The sequence below is a fragment of the Mesoplodon mirus genome (genome assembly GCF_964341445.2).
Source record: "Mesoplodon mirus genome assembly, chromosome: 5".
Taxonomy (NCBI): Eukaryota; Metazoa; Chordata; class Mammalia; order Artiodactyla; family Ziphiidae; genus Mesoplodon; species Mesoplodon mirus.
In genome coordinates, this window is record NC_138980.1 from 74,642,447 (window position 1) to 74,670,008 (window position 27,562).

Here is a 27,562-nt window from a genome sequence, read left to right on the forward strand (position 1 = left end):
CACCTAGGCAGATTCCAGCCAAATGACATAGTCCTGTGACAACTCACCTCGTCTCCCACCAAGGACCCAGAGCAGTCGGCAAGCTGTTGCCAGCCAGGAACCTCTGCCCCACAGCCCCTGTGAGCTGAGGGAATGACAACCATGTGCAAGTCCAGCCAGCAAAATTCCAGAACATTGCTCCATGGTAAGATCTCATCTAACAGCAACAATCCTGGTTTAAACAGCCATATTCAGCTCCCAAGCTGCAGAGGTGAGTTGGGGCTCTCAGTGGGGGTGGGTCAGGGTTCTGAGTTCAAATCCTGCCTCCAACTCCACCTTGCTGAGTGACTCTTCCCTTGAGTTATGTGAACCTCGCTTCCCTCTGCAGGGCAGACTGTCGCCTCTGAGGTGGGCACTGTGCTGCTAGCTACAGCCTCTGGCAGGCATTAGGCACCAACAGGGTCATGGCTGCATCCACAGGAGGTACAGGGGACAATGGCTTTTCAACCAAGGTCTTCTGGGCTTAGCTTCCTATGTGGCCCCTGCCCCAGCCCACCTCCAGCTCCAGAGGCCTCCCTCTGGAACAGGAACTGCTTCTGGAAAAGTCACAGGCTCTTGAGGGGCTGACAAGTGTTTGGTTTTCACAATGGACTTTGGAGAGCACAGCACGAGTTGGTGTTTACTTCCCCGTGCCATGAGTTTTGTGGTCGAAGGGATATGGGTCCACACACTTACGTTTCTGAGTGTCTGTGTGCCAGGATGGTTGATGTCTGTACTTAGAGATGTGTCAGGAGGGGAGGATGTTTTACATGAGGTGCATCTGTGTGAGCCCCCATGCCTCTGCAGGTGCCCTTCTGATATAGGAGAAGCTCCCCACACTGGGAGCTTCTGGGCCCCAGAGGGTGATTTAACCTAGATTGATGGGGTCAGACATAAGCGAGGACATGCTGCTGAGCTCAAGTGGACAGCCCTGGGAAGCAGGTAGAACTCATGGTTTGAGTACTGTGGCCCGAGCCTGCAGCCCTGGCAAGTTTCACTGCATAGCAAGAGAGTTGTTGCCCTTGTACACGGAAGCCAGGCCTCAGTCCTCCAGACCCCACTGGAGTCCCTGCCAGGATCTGGGGCACACCGTGAGGCCAGCCCTACCCTTCTGAGCCTGATGGGACATTCCTAGGTGGCCAGGCTCGGGGTGAGAGTGTGGCATGTCAAGGCCCTGGCCCTTCCTCTACCTTTTCCATGAAACTTCTCCTCAGCCCCTACCAGGAAGCACTCAGTGGGGAACAGAGGGTCAAGGACACTGGATGAAAATGCCACACAGTGTGGAGGTCTGTGTCACACAGTGCCCTGGAGGCTGTGTGGTGGAGGATGGGGACCACAGGCTATACGGAGACTGGCCCAGACACTGGCCGTCACTCCCCTCTCATCCTTTCTTTCCAAAAGGGAGACAGAAGTGGGAAGAGGGAGGCACCCAGTCAGCCAAAACAGAAAATATCCCCTTATGCAGCTCAGAACTCCCTTGTTAGGGAGTTGTTACCTGCAAAGTGGGCCTTCACCTCCTTGCAGAGATAAACTAACTGGGACCCAGAGGTATAAGTAACAATCCACAATCATGTGGTGAGAAGTGGCAAAGCTTGAAGGCAGGCTCCAGCCCTGCATCCAACACAAAGGCAGCTGCCGTGCCCCCGGCACTGCACAGGGGACTTGGCACACCCTCACTAAGATGTGGCCTGAGGGAGTAGGATGAGTGTGTTTAGGGAGAGGGAGTTATGAGTTGATGGCCCCAGGGCTGAGAGGAGAGATCCCCAAGGACCCCTCCGGTCATCCCAGAGACACTGTGGGCCACCTCCCTCCCCTTCCCCACAGTTCACTGACCCCTTTATCACTACTCCTGCTGGGCCCTCAGTCTGAGTCCTGGGAGGGGGACTGTCACCCTTGTGAGGGGTTGGGGGGCCTTTGGGGGAGGTGCTGGAAGGAAGTAGGGGGCTCTCTCCAGAGGCAGAGGTACATAACAGGGAGCTCGGGGCTCAAGGCCAGGGCCCTCGGACCTGAAGAACAGAACTGGAAACAGGAGACACACCTGCCCAAACAGGGCTGAAGGGAGAGTCCGAGGGAGCCCTGACACTTCAGAAAAGTCCTGAAGGAAGGTCGTTCCAGAACCAACCATCTTGCCCAGAATAGAAAGCTTGCATCTGCAACCTTGACTGGCCCATCAGCTCCAGAGGGACTGGTGAGGGAGCTGGGCCAGGGTCCCCAGGCTCCCACCCAGCACCTTTGCCTGGACTCCAGCCCCAAACATAGAGGGCAGTGAGGGGCATCCTCAGGACTTTGGAAGTAGTAAAGGCTTCTGGTAATGATTTCTCTTCCTTTTAATTTTTAATGACGCCTCCAGTGGTTTTTTTTTAATCCCAAGGAGGCAGATGAAGCCAGCAGCCCCTTCTAGCTATCTGATGACACTCCTAGCTGGGGATGAGCTTAAGGGACAGAGATTCACAGGTGGGGAATGCATTTCAAGCCCTGGAGGAAGTCCTCTGGGCGGGTGGGAGGCATAGGTTGGGGGAGGGCAGGCCTGGTGCACACCCACTCTTGGAGTGTCATTTCCTGAGTGTACAGTTGTTGGATCCTGGGAAACAGCAAGGAAGCTCCAAGAACCAAGGAGTGAAGTGAAAAAGGACATCTCATTATCCTTGGCTCCGCCTTAAAGTTGGCATCCCTGGGCACTGCCCAAGGCCTGGCTCACTCTGTGTAGTGCTCTGGTGCAGGGAACTTCCTCTTCACCAATGACTTCCAGATGTCTTGTGCCATGACTTCTCTCTGACCTTTGGGCCCATGTGGCCACAACTGAGTCTTCTTAAGTTCCCCTGGCCTCTCAAACTTGCCACATCCGGTCCAGTCTGGACTGGCTCCCCAAACCTCTCTGATACCTTGGGTCTCCCGCATCACAGCAAATGGCCTTGCTGTCTGCCCAGATGCCTAAACCAGAACCCCGATGTCAGAGGTTCCTCATTCACCTCCTACCCCCAACCCACACACCCAGTGAGTCCCCTCAAGGCCTTCTCTTAACTTGCTTCACTCTCATTCATGACCGCCCCCTCCTGGCTCATCCTCTGTGCATATCTTGGTTGGTACCCTTAACACTGTGCCCATGAGTCTGGGCCTTGTCCTCCCTACCCCCTACCCAACATGAGCACCAGAAGTGAGCTCTGAGTGCAGGGGGCTGTGAGGTCGGCCACACCTCCAGCTCCCTGGAAGCTGGGCTATATGGATGTAGAGTCCACACACACATGGTTGGGGATTAACCACCCTCAGGTCCTCCCAGACCAATCAGGATTCGCCAGTGCCAGGGATCTGGGGATACCCAGAGAGCAGGACAAGAATTGCTCTTCTGGACAGCCTGGCCTTTTTGAGGTGCATCTCTGGAGACTTAGAGGAGATGCAGGAAGGCTCCAACTGGAGCTGCAACCACAAAGGTCAAAGATGTAGCTTTGTGTGTATGGTATGGCCTGAGGTGACCAGAAACCCCGCTCAAGAAGGACGAGCCATTCACTGGGTTCTCCTGAGGGTGATGCAGCACCCCATGAGCCCTGAATATGGGTGGTGGTTGGGCTCTCCACCTCACCACATCTGTCCAGAAAAATGCTATCTAGGGCTGCAGCTGGGCAAAGGGTAGCTAGCCCTGAAAACTCCAGTTTCCTCTGTGAGGCAGCGATAATTAAACCCATTGTACAGATGAGGGAGTTGAGGATCAGGGAGAAGGAACTTTCTTGGGCTACCCAGGGATTAGCGGTGGAGAGTCCAAGCCTGAGACATAGAGATGCCTGGATGGCAGGCTGTGCTGGGGAAATTGTGCCTTTGTGTCTCAGGTCCCCAGGGAAGACAAGGGGTGGCAGGCCCAGGGAGGGTGAGATCAGCTGAGATGCTTGTGCAGAGGTCCCATGGGATGTGAGAAACTCTGAGGTCCATTTCCTTCCCCTTCATAACTTCCCCTGTGAAAAAGATTCCAGGGAAGCCACAAGCCCCTAATTTCCCCCAGAGTCTGTGGGAGGGACACCCATAGGAAACCCCTTCCAGAGGGTTTTCTCCTGACCCTGTGGGAAACGTGCCAAAAAGGAGTCACACTGCCCATCTAGGTCCTCACCCCCACCCTCGCCTTAGTGCACCCACTCAAAGTTATCGCTGTCACTTTCCATGCCATGCAATCTAGGAATGCCTGCCCATGTCATGGCCTCAGCCCTGATGTCACCTTTCCAGAAGAAAGATGTGTGGCTCCCCACAAACCTCACTGCCAAACCCATGGACTCCTATCCTTCGTGTTCCAACTTCAATGCCCATAGGCCACCCTGCTGGTGTGGACCTTTCCTTGTGGCTCCTGCTCCTCCTTTCCTATTCTCCCAGGACCACTGGCCACTGGCCAGTCTCTTGCCCAGCTATCATGCCTCTGGTCCCTGAACACTGCTGTCGTGGCCTTCAGCTCTTCTTCCCGAATAACGCTCTGTGGCCTTAGCCATCATGTGAACGGGGACTGCTCCCAGTCTGTCTCCTACACACGTAGCCTCTGAACCGTCGAACCCTCCTGTGGGCTCTTAGACCCTGCAGACCTGCTTTTTCATCCCCTGGGTCCTCACCTTGGACACATGGACAGTAATTCTAACTCTTCTCGCTTACACGCCACAGCACACTTTGTAACCTGCCTCCTCTTCACCATACCTGTTCCTAAAGCTCTCTGCCTGTCTGTGCCCCAAACACTCTCCCCCTGTCCTATGCTCCTCCTTCTTCTGACAGCCTGACTTGTCACCCACCTGACTCTACTTGCCCTTTCAGCAAGCACTGGGAGGCAGCATCTCCCAGGAAAAGTCTCTGGCCCCTGGGACCACCAAGCTGGGACAAGTGGTTCCTTGAGATTCCTCAGCTCTGAATTCCCCCCATCCCAGCCTGGACCGTACAATGGGAGGGTCCACTGCTCCCCTACAAGACTGAAAGTCTTCAGGACCAGATGAAGGGCTAGTGGGAGGGTCCCATCCTCCTCCTCCCCAGCACAGGGCTTGGTGCAGATAGGAAAAGTTTGTTGACTAATTGAGCTGTGACAACTCATTTCCAGGAGGAAAGTCACCTTCCATCTCAGAGAGGCCACACCAGCTCTCTGCCTCCCTGGCCACAGGCTTAGCTGGTAGAGGCTTCTGGTAAGGGTGGATTTAGGTTTCCTGTGCAGACCTTTCCCCAGTACCCCAACACTGCCCCACGCCCAGCCCCAGGAAGCAAACCCTGCCAGGCAGCCTGGGTATTCAAGGTCAGCAGACTGGAAATGACTCAGTCAAATGGATTTTCCTGGAAAGAGCCAACTGACAACACGGCTACAGAGCACTTTCCTCCCTAGTCCTGCCCCCTGTCCTGGGTAGGAGGAGGTGGCCCTGCCAAGGGCCCAGGGCCTTGCCTTGTAGGAAAAAGCAGCCATTGAGTCCGACCCTCAGCCTGGGGAGAACAGTCACATTTATTGGATGCTCACTGATGTGGGGTGGGCTTGACCAAAGTGTTTCCCCCACCCCGATTCAAGGCTCAGAGCCCCTCTGAGGGATCCATTGTTTTATTACCGTGCTCAAGGGAGCCCTAGTCCTTTTCCCCATAGGGGTTAGGACAGATACAGCAGAAGGAGAAGGAGCACCCTACCAGCATCACCCCTGGATGTGGACCCTCACTGCCAGCACTCTGCCACCAGTGCCCCAGTACCAGGTGCTCTTACAACCCCGTGCTTCCCACCTGGGCACAGGTACGGGCACAGTCACACTCCTTTCCTGGCACAGCTCCCTGCAGAGGTACACATCTTCGCTGTCACGGTCTGCTGTCCCTGGCTGCACCACTTCATCTCTGGCATGGCCCATGTGGTGCCCTCTAGGGCAGGGTGAGTGGAGACACTCGCCCATTGTCTGCTGAAGGAAGTCCCAGCGGTGGCATGGTCAAGGGCACCCGTCTGAGGAGGAGGCGAGAAGGCCTCGGGCTAGGATTCTGTGGACCCTGGGGAGTAAGGAGGGCTCTTGGAGGGCCACAGCATGAGCCAAGGCTGGAGGTGGAAGTTGAGTCTGGGATCTCTGAGAAGCTGGGTGGGAGAGAGGAAGCCTTGACTACCAGTCAAGGCAGGGGGTGGCTGTGAGCCAGTGGTCTCTTTCCCAGAAACTCCATGAGGCATGGGGATGGGAATGAGCCTGGATCTAAGCCCAGTGTGTGTGCATATGTGGGGGGTGCTGGGTAGGAGAAGGGACAAGTGTGCCTGTAGAGGATTTCGGCAATAAACGTGGTGGTTCAATGAATGGAGGATGGAGCTGAGGTACCACGGCTGTGCTGTGCGCCCCTGGAGCTGAAACCAGGAGGTCTTGGAGCCAGTAGGTACCTCTGGAGGCCTGGGTCCAGTCAAGAAGGAGACCCCAGGTGGGCCCTAAACCAGACTTAGAGGGCTCCTCTGCTTCACTGGGCATTGGCCAAAACACTGTGGCTTGAGGATTCAGAGGTTCTGGGGTCATATTCTCTGTTCCTCATTTTTTTTTTCATATGTAAAATGAAGGCAGTCATAGACTTCATCTGGTCATTGAGGGGATTCTGAGTCCCTTTGCCTGATCCATCTTCCCCTCCATGAGCCTGACCTGAGGTTTTCAAGGAGAAAATTGAGGCCCCAGCCCATGGTGAGGACTCACTCAACCCTCCACTCTGGCCCACACAACCTCTGCCTCTCCCTCCCTCCCTCCCACCATGGCCCCAGGGATCCCGCTCTGCTTGGCTGGCCCCTCTTTCCTCCAGCTTCTCTCCCTCTGCCCTGGCTCTTTCCTGTTGGCATTAAAAACAATGATGTGGCCCCATCCTATCCCTCCCCCTCCATACACCCCCGACTCCTCAGGCATGGTTGTCTAGTCTTGCTGTCTCCACAGTGTCCAGGCCAGGCTGGGCTAGGCTAGGCAAAGAGAGGGAGGAATGGCAAGGGACCAGGCTGAGACCCAGAGGTGCCTGGGGCTCCCTTACCAAGGGAGCTCTGGGGGACTTGTCTCTACCTGGCCACCCGGCACCCACACTGTGGCCCTATAAACTGCATAAACTCTCCTGTGACCCCCAACTCACCCTATGCTCTTAGACTTCCACACCCTTACTCCCTGGTGCCATCTGCCTGACGTCCTTTTCTGCACCTCTGGCTGCCTGAGGAACTTCTACTCCTTTATCAAGCTCCCTGTGCATTACCTCCTGAGAGAAGCACCTCTGACGAGATCCACACCCATCCATCCATCGCTCTGTATGTAATAACCCCTACCACACCATCCTGGGCCAACTGGACATGGCCAAGAGGCCCCCGGAGGCCTGACTCAGTGTCTCCCCAATCCCCTGCAGCAGCCTGGGTAAGCTGTGGAGGGTCCTCAGGGTGTTTGCTGAACTCAGTCAAATGCAGATTCAAGGCTAGGGTGGGAGGAGCAGAACCCCTTCCTGGAGCAAGAGGATTCGCACCATGGAGGGAGGTGGGCAATGCCTCTCTGAGTTCTCTCCTCAGGCGTTTGCCTTCCTGGCAATTTCTCTTTGCTTTATTTTTCTGTATTTCAAAGTTTATCAGTAAAGCACATCTATGCTCTCTCATATTGCCCTCGCAGTAAAAAAAACTATAATTTAAAAAAATTGAAGTATAGTTGATTTACAGTGTTTCAGGTGACAGCAAAGTTGTTCAGTTTTAGTTTTATATATATATATATTTTTTCTTCTTCTTCAGATTCTTTTCCATAATATTTTTAAAATTAAAAAATAAAATTCCTGGTTGAGGTTATCTACTTTCCTGCTGGATTTGGGAAGGTGGGAACTTTGGCCTTCACTTGGACATTGTGGGACTTATGATGGGGCTTTGGTGCCCCCTTGTGGCAACTGGACCTATAGACCTGGCACTAAGGACAGTCTGGGCAGGCTCTGAGAAAAGACCTTCAGGAGAGACTCAAGCACCCCAGGGCCTCCCGTTGGGTCATGGAGTCATCAGCCCTCTCCCTAAAGGCAGATGGACATGATGTGAAAATACCCTAACTTGACTGGGAACTGACCACCTGTTGATTCTGGGCCCCAGGACCAGGGCTGTGCTTGGGCCTGGTTGTGTTAGACCCAGGCAGGGTCTGAGGTTTGGGGTCAAGGATGAGCCTGAGTGTGCTGGGCTCATGTTCGTCCCACTTCAACCTGAAGCAGGCTGGACTGCTGTACAAGAAGGGCAAGAAAACCCCCCAGGAAACCTGAAAAGGCCCACCCCCTTCTCAAGCATGTCACCTCCACCCAGGTCCTGCCTATACTGACTTCACACTCCATGTCCTCTGATCTTTCTGCACCGAGTCTGTGTTGTCTGACCTGACCACTGACCCCCACCTCCTGCAGTCATCCGCCACTAACACAGGTTGCAGTTTTGGTTTTTTGGGTTTTTTTTTTTAAATTTTTTAATTAACACAAATGGTAGATAGTTTCACACTGTTTTACATCTTTCTTTTTTCCCATTCTTAACCATGAAGTAGTTAATTTTATAACAAAATATACAGACATAAAGTGAGGGAGGTAGATAGCTAGACAAATACATAAATGTGCCTATAGTCAGAAACCAGATAGCATCCACTTCATAACTATGTTATTTAACAAATTATCTATTAAATGACATATAGATTATTATTATAAAACATATATCAATAGAGTAATAATTATTTGTGCTCATATATACACACGTATGTATATAACAAATAATCACAAGGTATGCCTGTCACATTTAAGTAGATAATAGTAGCTTACCTTTCAAAGAGTTTGAAAAATTTACACTTTGATCAATAATAAATGAGAATGTATCTTTTCTACAGTATATTCATTTTTAAACACAAGGTAATTCTAAGTAATATTTTTAAAGTAAAATGTGAACAATTAAAATACAGCATTTAAAAAACTCTGGTATGTAGACAATAAGAAAAAAAGAAAAAAATGTGTACACTATGACAATTTCATGAGGTTTTTATTTTCAGGAAAAAATATATACACACCAATGTAAGTTTTGAATTTTTATAAAGCCTGAGGAGGGAAGGGAGAGAAACTGAGGGAGAATTGTGGGCTCTTCCTTCTGTTCCATGAGTGCTCTCAGCACATTTCAGTCTCCAGGCACTGAGTGTTGTTCCCTCTTTCCAGAGTTCTTTCCTCCCTGATTGCTGCATAGCTGGCACTTTCTTGTCATTCAGGTTTCAACCTATATGTCCCCTCCTCAGAAAGACCTTCCCAGGCCATTCAATCTAAAGCAAGCTCCCTGGATACCTTCCATCTGTCTAGTCACTGCCATATTCCCAGTGTCCAGTAGAGGGCCTGACACATAGGTGTTCAGCACCCAAAGCTCTTATGGGCCTTGTGAGGAGTCAAGAGAGGATGACATTACTCCTTAGCATGGTGACAGAGGAAAGTGTGCTCTGCCTCTTCTCCCCTGAACCCCCAGACTGGAGGAAGTGCACCTGGGCAGGGTGCAGGGGAACCAGAGAGGGAGGCACTCAGAGCTAAAGGGTCAGTGGGACCCCAACGGTCAGGTGGCAGACTGAAGCCACATTCAATGATGCCCCAGTCTCCATCATTCAGGTCAGTCTGTGCCACCTCAGGGCCACACTGGCTGTCCTTCCAGTGGGTCCGTGCCTACCCACCTGTTCCAGAGAAGAGCTCTGTCCTGGAGTAGTGTGGGTAACCCAGAGGTATGCAACATTTGAGCTGGTCTTTTTTTCCTCCATGTATTCATTTTTTCTTTTTCAATAGGATTCCAAATCCCCCTAAGCACAGACACTTTATAGTAAATTTTTTTAAAAAAAGAATTACTGCACACATTTTCACATCCTTTATAAGATACAGGAGACTGTTTCTGTCGGACTTGTCTTTATTATGTTATTCCTGGTCTACTTTAATAAGAAAGATTTCACTCTGAGCTAATTCAAAAACTACATTGCACCTTCTTTTTCTCTACCTTCATTCATCCCTTTAATGACTAGGCATTAGAAACGTGCTGGAAAAGGGCTCTTTAAATAATCAGAGTGTTACTTGTTACTTCAAGTAGTTAATAGCTTCTTTAAATGAACCTGGGCATGTTGAGTCAGGATCAGGGCATACGAGGCTGAGGTTACAGTGTGGGTAAAGGTTTAGAGGTAGGAAGCAAGGTGTGTGGTTCCTCTAGGAAGCCACAGAGCTTCTGTTACCTGGAGCATCGAGGAGGTAGGTAGCTGTGGGAGAAAGGAAATAGAAGCACTGGGTGGAACCAGGCCTTTTATGCTACCCAAATGATCTGGACAAGGTCCAGAAGACTTTGAGGACTGGAAAATGAAGTATAAACCAACCTGGTCATATTTGCATTTTCTAAAACTCAATCTGGCTCCCCCGTGGACCACAGATTGCCAGGGTGTGGGTTCCAGGCCCATCTGGTGGTAGGGAGGTATGTTAAATCATCAGGCAAGAGAGTTACTAAGACCTGAGTAAACAAGAGACACTAGCAACAAAGCATTTGTTCAGAAAGTGTGGTTTATTTTCACAGACATGTAGAAACCAGTTTAAAACCTGAGGTACAAATGAACATGCCCCGAAGTCCCCATTTTGAATCTTGTTCAGAAAGAGCAAGACATGGCTCCTCTGCTAAAATAAATACCCTTCACATTGCACAAGGTAATAAATAAATACATAAATAAATAGTCTCAATAGAATAAAAATGAGAATAATCACAGAAGGACAAATGGGGGCAGCACATTTCAGGAATTAGATAATTAACAATTAATCTGACTCCACAGGAGAAAATGAAATTCTTCCAGTCCCAAACTGTGCGAGAGACATCCAAGAAACTTAGGACAATCGGCTGTTACTGACGTTCCGAGGCTCCAGAGAGGGAGCTGAGCTTCGGACTTCAGACGTTAGGGCTCTATGTGTTCTTACAATTGAGAGAGTCTCTAATGGCAGACAGATATTCCTTCAATTTCACCTGGAAGTCACCCAAGTTATCCTTCTCAATAAGGATTGGCTCTTCCTGTGAAGAAACCAAGAATGTGGCATTAGATGGAGCCAGGTTGGAAGGTGGATGACAGGCTGGGGTCAGGTCGTAACTGAGGGCATCACCTGCAGGGACATCTAGGGGGCAACTTACCGTGGACATGGTTGTGGGCAGGATTGACTGGATTTCCTGTGGGAAGAGACCGAAGGAGACAGTCAGAGACTTGCCTGGAAAAGGAGCAGGACCTGCTACCCTCCTCCCCAGAGGCAGGGCAGGGCCAAGGCAGGGATCCCAGAACCCTTGACAGCTTCACATACCTTAAGATTTTTCGTGATTTTCGAATCCTCTCCAAGGGAATTTGTGGCAAATGTCAGGAATTCTTCCAGGTTTGGCCTCTGGAGGCTTATTTTCTAAGGGGACAAAGAATTCATGTAAGTGGGGAAAGGTTGGAAAGTGTCCTTCCCATGGCTGGGCTGAAGTCATCCCCACAGTTTTCCAAGCGTGCTTTCAGGGACTTCCCTGGACAATCCCCTCCTTGTCCACTTCTTGCCCCAGGTGGGTCCCTGAACTGCTCCGAAGGGCACAGGCCTAGAGGTGAGTGCACACCCCAGGCAAGCCTTATGTCACCCACATCCCGAGCCCCTGTCTCCTGTGAGCTGCATGAAGGGCCTGGGTGGATCTTTCTGCACTTGGGGAGAAAAAATTTCCCAAAACAGTCTCTAAAAAGGCAAAGGGTTGGCCAAGGGAAATATTTGCAGCAAGAGGCCTTGACTGAATTAAGGGCTCCTAGAAATCAGGAAGACAGTCACAGAGGCCCCAGCAAGGAAACGGGTGCAGTGTGTGAACTGTGAGTGCCTAAGAGAGGGGGAATACAAATGGCCAGTAAACTCAGGAGAGATTCCACCTCTTGTTTTACCCAAATAATGCCATGCAAGCAAAGGTGAGATAACCACTTTAGGAAAAATAACTATAAATGATGATAACTAGGGCTGATCAGAGTTGAAAATACAATTATTCAAGGAAAAGGAGGGAAGCAAGCATGATCCTGAAGGATATTTTAGTCTGCCAGCCCAGAGGATGCTCCACTGAAAACTGAGCTTAAGGCCTTTGATATTGTTCATCTAGAACTGCCTTTTCATTTTGTAATTTAAAAAAATCATTTTCATTATTATAGCCATGACTGGGGAAATGTATTGAGCAGCTGCTAAGCACCAGACACTGGTCTGGGAACTTGACGCACAGTGTGCATTTAATCCTCACAACAACCCCACTGAGACAGGTGCTGTTAACCCTATTTACAGATGAAAACACCAAAGCTAGTCAAGGTGAAGTGACATGCCTGAGGTCACCCAGGCAGGAGGTGAATGGGGACCCACCCAAGTGCACCCATGTGTGGGGCTGAACTCTTACCATCAGCCTCCTCTTTTCATTTGAGTTCAAGAAGTCCTGTAGGGGCAGAGGGAGAGAGCCCATGAGTCCTGTTGGCCTGAGGCACCTGCCAGCCCTTCCCTACCCCTTGCCAACCTTATCCCAGCTACTCACTTCTGAAGCCACAGGTAGCTTGTCTAGCTCAGTTATAATTTCCCGGATCAGGCTGAGTACATAGCATTGTTGGGTGTCTGGTGTCTTGTTCGGTGCCCCTTGTGCTTGAGGGGCATGGAGTGCGAGCAGGAACAGGAGCCAATGCAGGATGGGGAGGCTGCTCATGTTTGGGCTGGCAGGATGGATTCTGTCTTGTCCAGGTCCTTCGTGGCGTTATGAAGTGTCTGAGACAGCCGCCGTCTTTTATGCAGCGGGCCCATGCCACGGGCAAGTGGGGGTGTGGCGGGCGGGCTTCGGAAGAATCTTTATCTGACATGTAACCTCCATAGCAAACCACAGACTTATTCATCACTTTTTAGTACTCAAAATCAGTGAAACTTGGAAAAAAAAAATTACTCACAGGGTATCTCCTCATCTTGCCAAGGAGGCTAAGAGACAGGCAGGTCACTGGGCAGAGTGGGGACAGGTAAAAGGACCTCTCTGACAGGGGAGCAGCCCCCTGACTCTGAGCTCCTTTGAGCCTCCTGCCCAGTGGGACCTGGTCCTGCCATCCCCTGGACAGCCCTGACCCTCTGCTGCCCTCCCCACCTGGCACTGCCTGGTTCTGCATGGGTGGCCAGGTGAAGGCCCAGTGGAACAGGCAAGAGTTTGTCTGGCAGCTGGTCACATGGCTAACCATCCACCTGTGGGCCCGTCCACTGAGAGCACATCTCTTGATACCCACTCCTAGCGCTGAATTACTGGTGTTAAAGCCCCCAGTGGTTTGCCTCCCGGGCTTTGGGCAGCTTCTCCTCTACACTCTCTGTTCCTGGTGGGTGGCAGATGGAGCTCAGGCACCAGACGCCCATTCTCTTATTGGTGTGATAACAGCACAGCCCAACTCTGCCCTGTGCTGTGGGATGTTAGCCCCTGGTGGAGGCCTGGCTGCAGGCCCTGGGCAGTCCCTCTGGTAGCACAGAGGAGCTGGGCTCAGGGGCCCGTTGATGGGGGCCCTTGAGGAAGATGTCACTGGGAAGTAGGAGGAGGGGGCTGGCCTGGGGAGGTTTAGGTGGTGGGATTGACAAGGTCTGAAGGGTGAGGGAAAGGAAGAGAGGTTTCATGCTGGGCCTCTGGTGATGGGGTCCAGTGACCAAAGGAGAGAGTTGTGTCTCAGGGGTCTGGATCCCAGTCTGTGCTGAAGTGTGATTTGGCAGATGCAGGCCAGAAGGAAGGGTTTGCTGAACAGGGCAGAGGGCAGGGATAGACCACGGGGGAGTCCACAAAGAACCAGAGAAGCAGCAGCCAGATGGGAAGCAGGCAAACTAGGAAGGTGAGGGGCCTAGAGGGCAGCCACTGAAGGAAGAGGTAAACTGCTGCTCCATGGGGCATGTCAGGCCCTGACACAGGCCCAGGACAGGGGGTGTTGGTAAAGGGATAAGTGTAACAGGGACGTGGGGAAGAGTTCTTTGAGATGATTGGGGCTGTGGCAGCGGGGGAGAAGAGAGACAGGATGGAAATGCCAGGGGCTGGGGTGCAGTGTGATGTGATCCTTGTGGGGAGATGAAGCATAGGAGGTGATGCTGAGGCGGGGGATTTGGGTGTTTCAGGCTTCTGAGCAGAAGGAGATCTGGTGAAGACAAGGACCAAGATGTGGTTGCAGCAGAGGCAGGTGAAGAGGCTGTGATGCAAGGAAATGTCATGAGAATAATGCCTGTGGCCGATATACGTGGCTCCTAGCTCAGCCCTTGGATCTGGGCCCAGAGCATCCTCAAAAAGCAAGGGGAGTGTCTCAAAGGCATGAGTGAAATGAGGCAACAGAAACAAGTAGGGAGCCTTAGGACTGGGTACCCACTAAGAACAATTCATTCAACAAATTTTTACGAAGCACTTGCTTTGTGCAGGCACTGTGACTAAAGCAGACACAGTTCCTCTCCTTAAGAGATGCACCATCTTGTGGGCAGAGAGAGACATAAAGCCTTCCTGCTCAGCTTGGACCTCGGACCTGCAGCTTCACCATCAGCTGGGGGCTTGTGTGAAGTGCAGATCCTCAGACTTCACCCCAGACTTTCTGATTCAAAAATTGCCTTTTGACCAGGTCCTCGGGTGATTCACATGACATTTAAGAAGCTCTGATTTAATTGCCAAGATATAGAAGCAACCTAATTGTCCATCAACAGATGAATGGATAAAGAAAATGTGGTACATATATATACCCAGTGGAATGTTACTCAGCCACGAAAAAGAATGACATTTTGCCATTTGCAACAGTATGGATGGACATGGAGGGCATTATGCTACGTGAAATAAGTCAGAGAAAGATATACTGTATCGTATTACTCATATGTGGAATCTAAAAAAATACAACAAACTAGTGAATATAACAAAAAGGAAGCAGACTAACAAATATAGAGAACAAACTAGTGGTTACCCGTGAGGAGAGAAAAGGGGGAAGGGGCAATATAGAAGTAGGGGAGTAAGAGGTACAAACTATGAGGTATAAAATAAGCTACAAGGATATGTTGTACAACATGGGGAATATAGCCAATATTTTATAATAACTATAAATGAGTATAACTTTTAAATTTTGGGAATCACTGTACTGTACACCTATAACATAATATTGTACATTAACTATATTTCAACTTTAAAGTGTGGAAGAAAAATAAGAATTAAAAAAAAAGTTCCGATTTAAAGTATTCAGCTCAGGCAGGGGCAGGGGTTCATGTCCCAGAGACCCAGGGCTGCTTAAATACTCAACTGTGGTTTGGTATTACATTCTATATAAGAGTTTTGGGACCTGTGCACACACACAAAAAATGTGATTTCTTATAGAGAAAAACCTCTTTTTTATGTAAATGAGCTTTTTGAGGGAATTTTAAAGCTATGGAGGCCGAACATTCCTGCAAGCCTTCTTAAATAGTCCTGACTTCACGTTGTATTGTAGCAAAGAAAAATTCTGAGTAGTGTTATTGTAAATCTTGACCTTTGTAGTTTGCCTCTTGTTTTAAAAATAGTTATAAAGTCTATGAAAGGAGGAGGAGGTTTAGGCTTCATGCTAGGAGCACTGGAAGCATTGTGGGGTTTTCAGCCAGGGACAGGTGTGGTCCCTGGAAGGTTTGGGTCCCAGGAAGCCCAGTCTAGCTACTGTGGGGAGAATGGCTGGGAAGAATCAGGACAGCAGGTTGGCCAGTGAGGAGGCGGGGAAGTTCTCTGGACCACAGATAGTGGGAAGGCTGGAGCTGGTTGATTCTGGTGGGGATGGAGAAAACCAGATGCAGGTAAAGACTCTAACAGCTAAATTCCACTGCCGGGCACAGAGTTCTTTTTATGGGTTAATTCATTTAATCCTCACAATGAGCCTGAGGCAGGGACGATTATGATCCCCATTTTACAGAAGAGGAAACTGAGGCTCAGAGAGGTTGAGTTCATGCAGCTAGGAAGCAACATCGCCCAGGGCTGAATGCAAGCAAGTCTGTCTGACCCCAGAGGCTGAGCACCCACCATGACAGCACTGGAAAGTGACAAATTAGGAGGTGATGCCGGGTGGCGGGAGGGGGACAATAGGGAAAAGATAAGATGTGGCCACTGGGATTATTGACAAGGAGGCCACTGGAGCCTCTGGGAGAGCAGTTTTAGTGTATAGTGGGGGCAGAAGCCAGTGGCAGTGGGCTGAGGAGTAAAGGAGGGTGAGACAGAGAGGGCAGGCAGCTCTTCTAAGATCTATTCTGAAGAGAAGGAGAGAAAGGCAGCTAGAGAAGTCAAGGGGTCAGAGAAGGATCTTTCCAGGCAGGAAAACTCGAGTATCTCTCTGCTGGAGATGAGGTGGGACTAGGTGAGAGACCTGGATGTTGGGCCAGTGCAGTGAGTGCCTGAGGGGGATGGTCACAGGGAGGGCTCCCGACATCAGGTATCACACGCCCACCTGAGCAGAGAGCTCAGGGGAGGGCTGCCTGGTGGGCCCAGTCTGGGAAGGTGCAGTGGGTTTGGTGGCAGGAGGGGACAGTGGCTTCTGTCTTCCCTGGGAAATAGGAGACCAAGTCAGCCATTGAAGAATGGAGGGTGGCATGGTCAGGGAATGTGAGCTGACTCCTGGGGATGACCTTGAGGGGCTGGCATTCCAGGGGTCAGAAGGTGAGGAGGTTGGGACAATCCAAGGCTTCACTGGGCTAGAGTATAGGAAGGCAGGCCCCTGAGGCAGGGTGAAGGGGCCATGGGAGGAGGCCATGAAGGGCTGGGAAGGGAGCAAGGATGGCACATTTGTGCGAGGAACAGAGTCACATTCCTCCAAGCAAATGTGATTCAGAAGGGCTGCCCAGCTGCCCCTGTGGAGGATAGGTGGGAACCTTCCACAGAGCTTCTGCAGCTTCTCAGGGGAAGCAGGCAGAGCCTGGGCCTCCTCCAGGAGTCTCCTTTGAGGTTTGCGTGACTCTAAAGAAGCTGCTTCAGGTGAAATCACAGGAACCCTCCTTTCCTCCCCTGCAGGCCACAGTCCTGCCTGACCCATTGGGAGAAGCCTGGCCCCCTGTAAGAAAGTGATCTCACCCCAGGTACCTGCGTCAACCCAGCCCAGGGAAAGCTTCCTCCACAGGCTGGCTGATTGTGATCACGAAGGGAAATGAACTAAGGGTGCCCAGCCCTGGGCGGGAACAGGGGAGGCCCTGCTAGAGCTGGGGCAGGAGAGCCAGCCCAGAACTGCTGCCTGGGGTCTGCAGGAAGAGACCCTGTGGGTTTCAGAGTGGGTCCTTGGGCCCCGTCCTACAGACCCCTGCAGGTCTGGCTTGGTCCCGCCTGTTGCCCAGATACATTCAGAGTGGGGCACAGTGTCTGAGGTCCTGGCCCCTGGGGCTCATTCATCCAGAGGTTCACTCACCCCCATAGGCCTGGTGGAGTTTCTGGGTGCCCACCACTGGCAGGGACCCAGGGCTCCGTCATCATGACTAGCTCCTCTGTCACCCTCTCCATGGCATCATGTATCAGATTTAGTTTCCGCATGACCTCACTTGCACTTCCACTGGTGGCCCTGGCCACACCACCTGGTTTTGTCAATACAGAAGGCAGCTCAGGGCTCCTGGCTGGCCAATCAGTGTCATCAGTTTCACGTGTCCATCTCAGCAGAGCGTGCAGGAAGGAGCCTCCTGGGAGGGCTCAGATGCAGAGGACTGGCTTCCTGTCCCACCCAGCTCTGTACTCCTTCTTTGGGGCCTGTACAACCTCAACCTGTGCACCCTCAGCATTCTAGCCCATGCTGCAGGGATGCGGCCTCCTTGGGGCACACCTGTGCCGAATGGACCTCCTCCCCAAGCTCAGTCTAATAGAGAAGACAGATGGAGAAGCACAGTTTAGGATGATAAGCCTGGTAGGGGTGGGGTAGGAAAGGGAAGCCCAGAAGTGGGGCAGCCTCTCCCATCTGGACTGTGGGGGAGGACTGGAGGAAGGGACAGCTAACATCTCAAGGATGGTCTGGAGCCAGGCAAGTCGCAGAGGAAGCGTTCCCAAGTAGATCTGGGTTTGGGGATGCAGATGTTCTGTCTGTTGACCTCAACCCTACTAGCCACTGCTCCAGTATCTGGGGAACTGGGGGTGTCCATGTCATTCTTGTTATTAATGTATAGGCATTTGGTGCTTGTCACTCTCTTGTTGCTCACCTGGAACACAAAGACCTGGGACATGCATTCATTCCTACTGTGTTCATTATATTTATCTCAGACGAAACCAAGAGCCAGGGGAGGGACAGGCATATAGGGCCCTCAGCCCCACAGTCCCCATTCTCAAGGAAGCTGCCCCAAAACTGTGAGGTGACAATGTTGGGATTTAAATGCTAGTAACACAATGTTCCAGGCTCTTAAAAAATACAGTTGACCCTTGAACAACATGGGTTTGAACTGTGTGGTTCCACTTATACATGTATTTTTTTTTAAATAAATATATTGGAAAAAATTTTGGAGATTTGCAACAATTTGAAAAAATTGACAGATGAGCTGTGGAGCCTAGAAATATTGAAGAAATTAAGAAAAAGTATGTCATGAATGCATAAAATATATGTGGATACTAGTCTATCCTTATGTAGGCATAAAGTGAGTGACATTTAATATAAAATTAATAGTGTGTTAGTTTTCTTACTATTTTATAACTTTGCTTTCAAAGAATCGCATTATGCTACAGTATGCCTCTCTCTCTTGTAATTGGAGAAATTTCGTATCAGCATATTGTCACAGATTGGTGTTTTTTTTTTTTTTTTTTTTTTGCAGTACGCGGGCCTCTCACTGTTGTGGCCTCTCCCGTTGCGGAGCACAGGCTCCAGACGCGCAGGCTCAGCAGCCATGGCTCACAGGCCCAGCCGCTCCGCGGCATGTGGGATCCTCCCGGACTGGGGCACGAACCCGTGTCCCCTGCATCAGCAGGTGGACTCTCAACCACTGCACCACCAGGGAAGCCCAGATTGGTGGTTTTTAAAAAATGTAACAATGTTTCCAATACTATATTATGAATATGACCGTAATACAGTATGCCATGACAGTTGTATAACGATTTATTCGTTAGTGTATAGGCCAGGCTACCATGAAGCAATCCTGTTGATTACACTGGGCTACAATAAAGCAATCATATTGCTGCTTCTTCATTATCAATGCATGAATCTTTATACCTGTAAAAAGTATGAATTTCTTTTTCATACTATCTTTTCATTTTTGATGTCTACGGTTAGTAATACACATAACATTGACAGTGTTTGGTATCGTATAAGACAGCATTGTTGTAGGTACTGACAGGCAGACAATTCATCTTAGAAATACAACATAAACTTGTGGAATCAATAAATACAGTACAGTACTGTAAATGTATTTTCCTTATGATTTTCTTAACATTTTTTTCTCTAGGTTACTTCATTGTAAGAATACAGTATATAGTACATATACAAAATAAGTGTTAACTGACTGTTGTGTTATCAGTAAGGCTTCTGGTCAGCAGTAGCCTATTAGTAGTAAAGTTTTTGAGGAGTCAAAAGTTACATGTGGATTTTCAACTGTGGGGATATCGGTGCCCCTAATCCCTGTGTTGGTCAAGGGTCAAATGTACTCTTCTACGTATTTGAGGCTTCACACAGATTGTTAGCCACGTAGAAGATGTTCCCAGGCAGAATCTTGTCTGCCTCTCAGGCAGAGTGGGAGGCCTGTGAGGATGGTGACAGAGAGTCAGAGCTGTCAGAGGGCAACAGAACCAGATCCCAGCTGGGAAGAGGCACAGATAGGCCTGGGCAAACTCAGAGCTAGGCTGCCCTCTCACCTGCGCCCACTCTGTTCAGTGGGCAGTGGCTCTTATCTTCCTTGGTAAGGTGAAGTGAAACCCTTTGAGGGAATTCCCCGGTGGTCCAGTGGTTAGGCCTCCGCGCTTTCACTACCAAGGGCACAGATTCGATCGCTGGTCAGGGAACTAAGGTCCTGCAAGACTTGCAGCCAAAAAAAGAAAAGAAAGAAAGAAATGCTTTGAGAATAGTTTTTCAAGTTTTATTGATCTTGAGTACCAGAAAATGATGCATAGGTTGATTTGTTTGTCGTGGAGGTTCTATATCAGAAAAGGGTATCAGCCCATCTGGGGCTTCTTCACACACCCCACCATCACCCCATCTCCCAACCTCCCCCTGACTCCACTGGGCCTTTAAGAGAAGCCAGGCCATTTCAGATTTCCATAGGATCAGGGAGGACCACAGTCGATCCCAGCAGCTCAGAGATGTGAGGATCCCTCTGCCTCCTGCTTCCTCATCTTCCTTCCCTTCAGCCTCCCAAACCCCCGGCCCTTAGGGACCCCCTGAAACCAGCCCCAGGCCTGCTGCTACTGGTACATCCTCTCTGAAATCCAGAATAACCTGACGATCACCTCTGTGAGTAGCTGGGGCCATGCTGGGCATGGGGCAGGGACAGCCTGGCTCAACCTCAGGCCAGTGGCACTCATGGATTCTCCCTTCTCCCCTGCAGGAATCTAAACACTTAGATCAGTGGCACATGCTGAAGGTGAGCACTGAAGCTGAGGGCCCACTGTCTCCTTGCTGGTGACTGCCATTGTGTTGCTGGTCACTGCTCTGGGGTCAGGCACACCTGGATGGTCTCCTCTGAGTCTTAACTCTTTACCTGGCATATTAATGGGTCTCACCTGAGTCTCAATCTTTACCTGGCATCTTAATGGCAGATACGTCCATCACCCTATTCTTTGTCTCATGTGGGGTTGTGTCGTAGTTGTGTTTTCCCAAGTGTGGGAGTTCTAAAATTTTGTTTTAGGCAAGCTGGCTTCCTTCCCTTTGGGTTCTTCTCTGGCGGCTGGTTCAAGAAGTGTTCTCCATTCACCCAAGCCCCTTCCCCAGGCCACCTGGAGCCAGGAGGTGGGATGGGCCCTGCCTTGACTGGCCTTTGCCAGAACATGCTGTGACCACCTCAGGTGTGTGCCCTTAGGGCAGCTGGGTTCTTCCTGGGGTTGGGGTCATAACAGAGCTGGTGAGCTGGCGGGCTGTGGGAGAGGGTGGAGGGCTCTGCTGAAGACCTCTCCAGAAAAGAGGCATCAGGGATGACAGACAAGGCCACGAGGAGGACAGCCGCTCCCCAGCCCTGCTTCACACACTCTTGGTCCCCTGCAGAGAAAAACCCATCTAAAGTCTAACTTGGCTCCCTTCTGGAACGCCTTAGAGAAGTTTGTCAGTATCTTTAATGTGTCTTTAACCATCAGTAAAAATCTGAAGTAGCGTGAGGTATGTGAGGCTGGGGAGGGTCCCTCTGGCACCGGGGTCTCCACGTCCCCAGAAGAGTCCACTCCAGGTCAGAATGAGTGACCTTGTCTTGCCCTTTCCCAAACAGGAGCAGATTTTCTGCCCCCGTTTCCCAATTCCTACCCCCTCCTCTGTGACCAACCCCTCCGGGGCTGGGGGTAGAGCTGCCACCCAATACCTGCTTAGTCACAGAGGCCCTCCACTGCCTTCCTGGCTTCCCCCAAAGGCTGACTGGCTTCTCTTGTCTGTGGTCCACAGGAACTCCTGCAAACCCTGACCATCCCCAAGACCACATCCCAGGTAAGCTGCCAACCAGGCTGGGGCGCCCACTGCCCTGACTGATCGTGGCACCTGCCATACACCTTCCACATTCCCCACACCTGACCCGAATTTGTGATTCCCTCAAAGGGAGTAGAGCGCACCCTAGCAGGAGATTTTAACGAGTTCTTGAGGAAGTTGAGTATCTTCCTGAAAACCCTGGATGATGCCCTGGAGTCCTTACCGAGCTGCCCACTGACTCTCACAACCTTGTGGAGAGTCCCCGAGTCCAGGCCTTTGCCCTCCCAGGGAGCAGAGCTGGGCTCAGGTCCCGGGTCCCAGTCCTCCTCCTTGATATTCCAGTTACTGCTCTGCTCCGTCACACATCTTAGCTGTGGAACACCTGGCTTCTGAACCAGGCTGCTCAAGTTTGTTCTCAGGGTTACCAACAATTGTGTCATAAGTTTATGTAGCAGTTTATTTATCTTTTATCTACCCTATTGTGGAGTTACTTATCTTAATAATGGAGGCCTCTAAGGAGCCTCTGAGCAGAGCTCACAGGAGGTGAGACACCATTTTCATTTGTATCTCAGATTTCAAAGGGGTTCCTTCTCCTCTGGGAAAAATAATTGCTTTGTAAAGAGTCACTTTGTGCCCAGTGTTGCATTTCTAGAGGTTTCTCTATCTGACTTGAGTCTGGATCATGATTCCCACACTCTGCAGTTAATTTCATTAACGCTGGGGGGTTGATTCCTCTTGGGATTCTATCTCTGAGTGTATCCGTAGTATTTCCCTGTCCTGTGCCCTGAGCAGGCTCACCCAGACCCTGCTCCTTCTCCGTGGCTTGGTCGCCACCATCGGCCTCACCCTCCTGCTCATCACTCTCTCCCCACTGCCTGCATCTGTTTCCTAGTACCTCCCTGCTCTGTCCACTTCTCATCATTCCCATGGGCACCCACATCCTGACCCAGGCCTTGCTGCCTGAGTTCCCACCACAGCTCCCAGGCTGACCTCCGACCCTATTTCCCACAGCTGTCAGAGCGGCCTTTCTGGACACTTCTCTGCTCATATCACCCTGGCTTTGTCCTCCACTGGTCAACCTACTTGAACCAGGCCCCAAGAGAAACATAGCCTAGTTTTCCTCCTAAGGAAATCCCCACTGAGGATCCACAGGGCTCCTTCCAGACCAGGAAACAAGTGGTCCTTGTCAGTTTGGGATCCTGGCCCCCTAAATTCCCCTCACCTCTATTTAAATAGGCCTTCGATTCTCCCTCACCCCTATTGCCATCCTCCACCTCCTGGGAGCCATACCCAGGGGTCTACAGGATAAGAAGAGTATAGCCCACACCACACAATATGAAATGTGCTTGTTTTTTATTGGGTGGGCCAAAAAGTGTCTTCGGTTTTTTAAGTAAAAATAAGACACATTTTTCATTTTCACCAAGAACTTTATTGAACAATGTATTCACCCTTTAGTTCCACTACATTCTGCCACTTTTCAGGCAATTTCATAATTCCATCTTCCCAAAACTTTTTATCTTTTTGAGCAAAGAAGTGTTTCAGGTGCCTTTTACAGTCTTCCAAGGAATGGAGATTTTTTCCATTACAAGAATTTTGCAAAGACTGAAATAACTGGAAATCGAAGGTACAATGTCTGGTGAATATGGTGGATGAATCAGAACTTCCCAGCCAAGCTATAACAGTTTTTGCCTGATCATCAAAGAAACATGCGGTCTTGTGTTATCCTGATGGCAGATTATGCATTTTCTGTTGACTAATTCTGGACGCTTTTCGTCAAGTGCCACTTTCAGTTGCTCTAAATGGGAGCAGTACTTGGAATTAATTGTTTGGTTTTCCAGAAGGAGCTCATAAGAGAGGACTCCCTTCCAATCCCACCATATATACATCACCTTCTTTCGATGAAGACTGGCCCTTTGGTGTAGTTGGTGGTGGTTCATTTCACTTGCCCATGATGTCTTCTGTTCCACATTATTGTACAGTATCCACTTTTCATCACCCGTCAAAATTTGTTTTAAAAGTGGAACATTTTCATTATATTTCAGTAGAGAATCACATGCAGAAATATGGTCAAGATGGTTTTTTTCCACTTAACTTACGTGGAACCCAAACATCAAAGCGATTCACATAACCAAGCTGGTGCAAATGATTTTCAGTGCTTGATTTGGATATTTTGAGTATGTGGGCTATCTCCAAGGTGATATGACATTGATTTTTCTCAATTATTGTTTCGATGTGACCACTATCAACTTCAACTGGTCTACCCGACCGTGGAGCATCGTCCAGCAAGAAATCTCCAGCATGAAACTTTGCAAACCACTTTTGACACGTTCGATCAGTCACAGCACCTTCTTCATACACTGAACAAATCTTTTTGTGTGTTTCAGTTGCGTTTTTACCTTTCTTGAAATAATAAAGCATAATATGCCGAAAATGTTGCTTTTCTCTTCCATCTTCAATTTTAAAATGGCTACACAAAAATTCACCAATTTTGATAAGTCTTTTTTTAAATGCATGCTGATATGACAGCTGTCACATACAATCTAACAAAATTGTTTCGAATGAAGTTAAAGACAACTAAGTGCTACTAGAGCCATCTTATGGAAAAAATCGAACGAACGCTTTGGCCCACCCAATAATTGTACTGGCCTCTCTAATGGTTGTTTTGTATTTTTTTTTTTGGCCATGCCACGTAGCATATAGGATCTTAGTTCCCCGACTAGGGATCAAGCCAGGGCCCCCGGCAGTAGAAGCACGAAGTCCTAACCACTGGACCACCAGGGAATTCCCTAATGGTTGTTTTCTTAACTGAAATTGCATTAGTCCCTCACTTTGAAATATCTAGTCTTTAGTTATATACCAGTGTTCATAGCAGCTATGTTAATCTGTATGGGCTGCTTTAACAAAATACCATAGACAGGGTAGCTAATAAACGACAGGAATTTATTTCTCACAGTTCTGGAGGCTGGAAAGTCCAAGATCAAGATGCTGGCAGATTTGGTGTCTGATGAGGGGCTGTTTCTTGGTTTATACATGGCTGTCTTTTCGCTATAACCTCACATGGAAGAAGAGGCAAGGGAGCTCTCCGTGGTTTCTTTTATAAGGGCACGAATCCCATTCATGTAGTCTTTGTCCTCATGAACTAATCACCTTCAAAGGCCCCACATCCAAATACCATCACTTTGGGGATTAGATTTCAACATATGAATTTTGGAGGGACAAAACCTTCAGTCTGCAGTAGCAGCTGTATTCACAATAGCCAAAAGTGGAAACAAACCAAGTGTCCATCAATAGATGAATGGATAAACAAAATACGGCAAATACATACAATGGAATATTATTCAGCCTTAATAAAGGGAGGGAATTCTGATACATGCTACAACATGGATGAAGCTTGAAGACCCTGTGCTAAGTGAAATAAGCCAGACACAAAAGGACAAATATTGCACTCTGCTTATGTGAGGTACTTCAAGTAGTAAAATTCATAGAGACAGAATGTAGAATGGTGGTTTCTAGGGGCTGAGGGGAAGGGGAAATGAGGACTTACCCTTTAATAGGTACAGAGTTTCAGTTTGGGAAGATGGAAGAGGAGATGGATGGTGGTGATGGTTGCACAACAATATGAATGCACTTAATGCTACTGAACTGTACACTTAAAAATGATTTGAGTGGTAAATTTTATGTTATGTATATTTTACTCCTAAAAAATAATCTAGTCTAGATGTTTTCTCAGTTGACCTGGGACTCTTCTTGAGGTTTCCTATCGCTCAGATCTCTCAGTGTAGCAATAGGGTCCGCAGAACACCAATCCTAGGGTTCTCTCCACCCTGATTCCTGGACCTTCTTCAGCTGGGGGTCCTTGGCTCCTCACCCTCTGGTGAATGCCTCTTCATCTTGAGACTCAATTCATGGTCACCTCTGTGTGGCCCTCCCAGCTTCCTCACCCACCCAGAGAGCAATGTCTGTCCTCCTGTATGGCTCGGTTTTAGCTACAGTTCTCTCTGTTGATGAGGGCGTGTGTACTAGGCCCAGAGGTTTCCGTGGTGAGCCACATCGGCTTCCTTCTGTGCCCTAGGAGCCCTGGGTGGGGGATAGGGGACTAGTCTGGGAGTCCTGTGAGAATAAACATTCTGGGCTTGAACACCAGGCAATCAGGGTAGCAAGCAGGTGGAAGCACCACGTGAAGATGGCTCTAGTGGCTGGAAACCTATTGCTTATGGCAGGATCTGGCACAGCCCCAGGCTGTATACTTTTGATGTTTGGGAATGTTGGCTAAGTAGATTTAGATCTGCCATGGAGTTTGCTCAGGGTGGAGGAAGAGAGGCTGGTAGAGAAGGCAATGAATTGTTCTACTATCTTGCCAAACTCTCTTCATTCTAAAAGCTTTTCTAATTCTCTTTGGTTTTCCAGACTTGAAAATTTTTACCATCTGGTAGACATAAATAATATCTCATTGTGCTTTAAATCTGCCTTGTGCTGGTTACTAATGAGGTTGAGAACTTTTTCATAGGTTTATCAACCATTTGGATTTCCTCTAATGTGAAGCATCTGTCTAACCTTTTGCTCTGGGATTGTCTGCAACTTTCTTATTTGTAGGATTTCTTTAAATATTCTATATACTAATGCTCTGTGGATTGTATATGCTGCATATATCTTCTCCCACTCTGTTTCTTGTCACTCCATGGTATCTTTTGAGGAAATGAAGTTCTTTACTAATTTCTTACTTCCCTACCTCAAGGCCATGAGGTTTTCTCATATACTACATAAAAACTTTATAGTTTTGCTTTTCACATTGATGTGTTTAATTGACCCGGGATAGTATAAGGTAGGGCTCTGGTTTGTTTCCATATTAATACTCATTTTTCCCAGCACCATTTTGAGAAGGCTGTCCTTTCCCTGTTGAATTGCATTACTATCACTATCGTATTTCAATGGTTCATTTATATGTGGGTATGGATCTCTTTCTGGGCTCTCTTTTCTCTTCCATTGGTCTGTTTGTCTCTTTTTGAACCAATATCACACTGTCTTAAATTTTATAATTCATCTTTATTATAATGTATAATATATCTGGTAGAGCAAATTTTCCCACCTGTCCTTTTTCTTCAAGAGTGTCTTGGCTAGGGGCTTCCCTGGTGGCGCAGTGGTTAAGAATCTGCTTGCTGATGCAGGGGACACGAGTTTGAACCCTGGTCCAGGAAGATCCCACATGCCGTGGAACAACTAAGCCCGTGCGCCACAACTACTGAGCCTGCGCTCTAGAGCCTGCATGCAGGAACTACTGAAGCCCGTGTACCTAGAGCCTGTGCTCTGAAACAAGAGAAGCCACTGCAATGAGAAGCATGCACACTGCAACAAAGAGTAGCCCCCGCTCGCTGCAGCTAGAGAAAGCCCAAGCGTGGCAATGAAGACCCAACACAGCCAAAAATAAATAAATACAAATTTTTAAAAATCTTAAAAAAACAAGAGTGTCTTGGCTATTCTTTATCCACGTCAATTTTAAATCATCCTATCAGTTTCTCCCCTCACCCCACCCCACCCCCCAAAATGCTGGGAGTTTGGGATTGCATTGATTCTATATATCAATTTAAGTAAAATGGTATCCTCTAAAATATTAAGACATAATCCATGGACATAGTATATCCTTTTTTTATTTCTTTAATGTCTCTCAATAAAGTTTAAAATTTTCTCAGTAGAGAACTTTTACATCTTTTGTTAGATTTATTCTTAGGAAGTTGGTATTTTGGTGTAACATTAATAATGATATCTTTTTTAAAATTCACATTAATAAGTTTTTTCTGGTATAGAGAAATATAATTTATATAGATTGATTTTGTATCCAGCAAATTTATAAACTCTCTTATCACTATTAAAACTTTACCTATAGATATTTTTGAACTTTATAAACATACAAGTAAACCATCTGTGAATAACAGCATTTTGCTTCTACTTTTCTTATTTTTATATCTTTTATTTATTTTTCTTGCTTTACTATACAGGCTAGGACATCCTGTGCAGAGTTAAATAGAAGTAGTGGTATCATGCATCATTGTCTTGTT

At 48.8% G+C, this 27,562-nt stretch overlaps 1 long non-coding RNA gene across 1 annotated transcript; it reads left to right on the forward strand.

Moving 5' to 3' along the window:
- LOC309804151 lies at positions 1-26,845 on the forward strand. Its single transcript, XR_014294087.1, has 3 exons — positions 1-250; positions 21,489-21,530; positions 26,675-26,845. It is a non-coding gene; the product is annotated as an uncharacterized lncRNA (long non-coding RNA).
- The last annotated feature ends 717 nt before the right edge of the window (positions 26,846-27,562 follow it).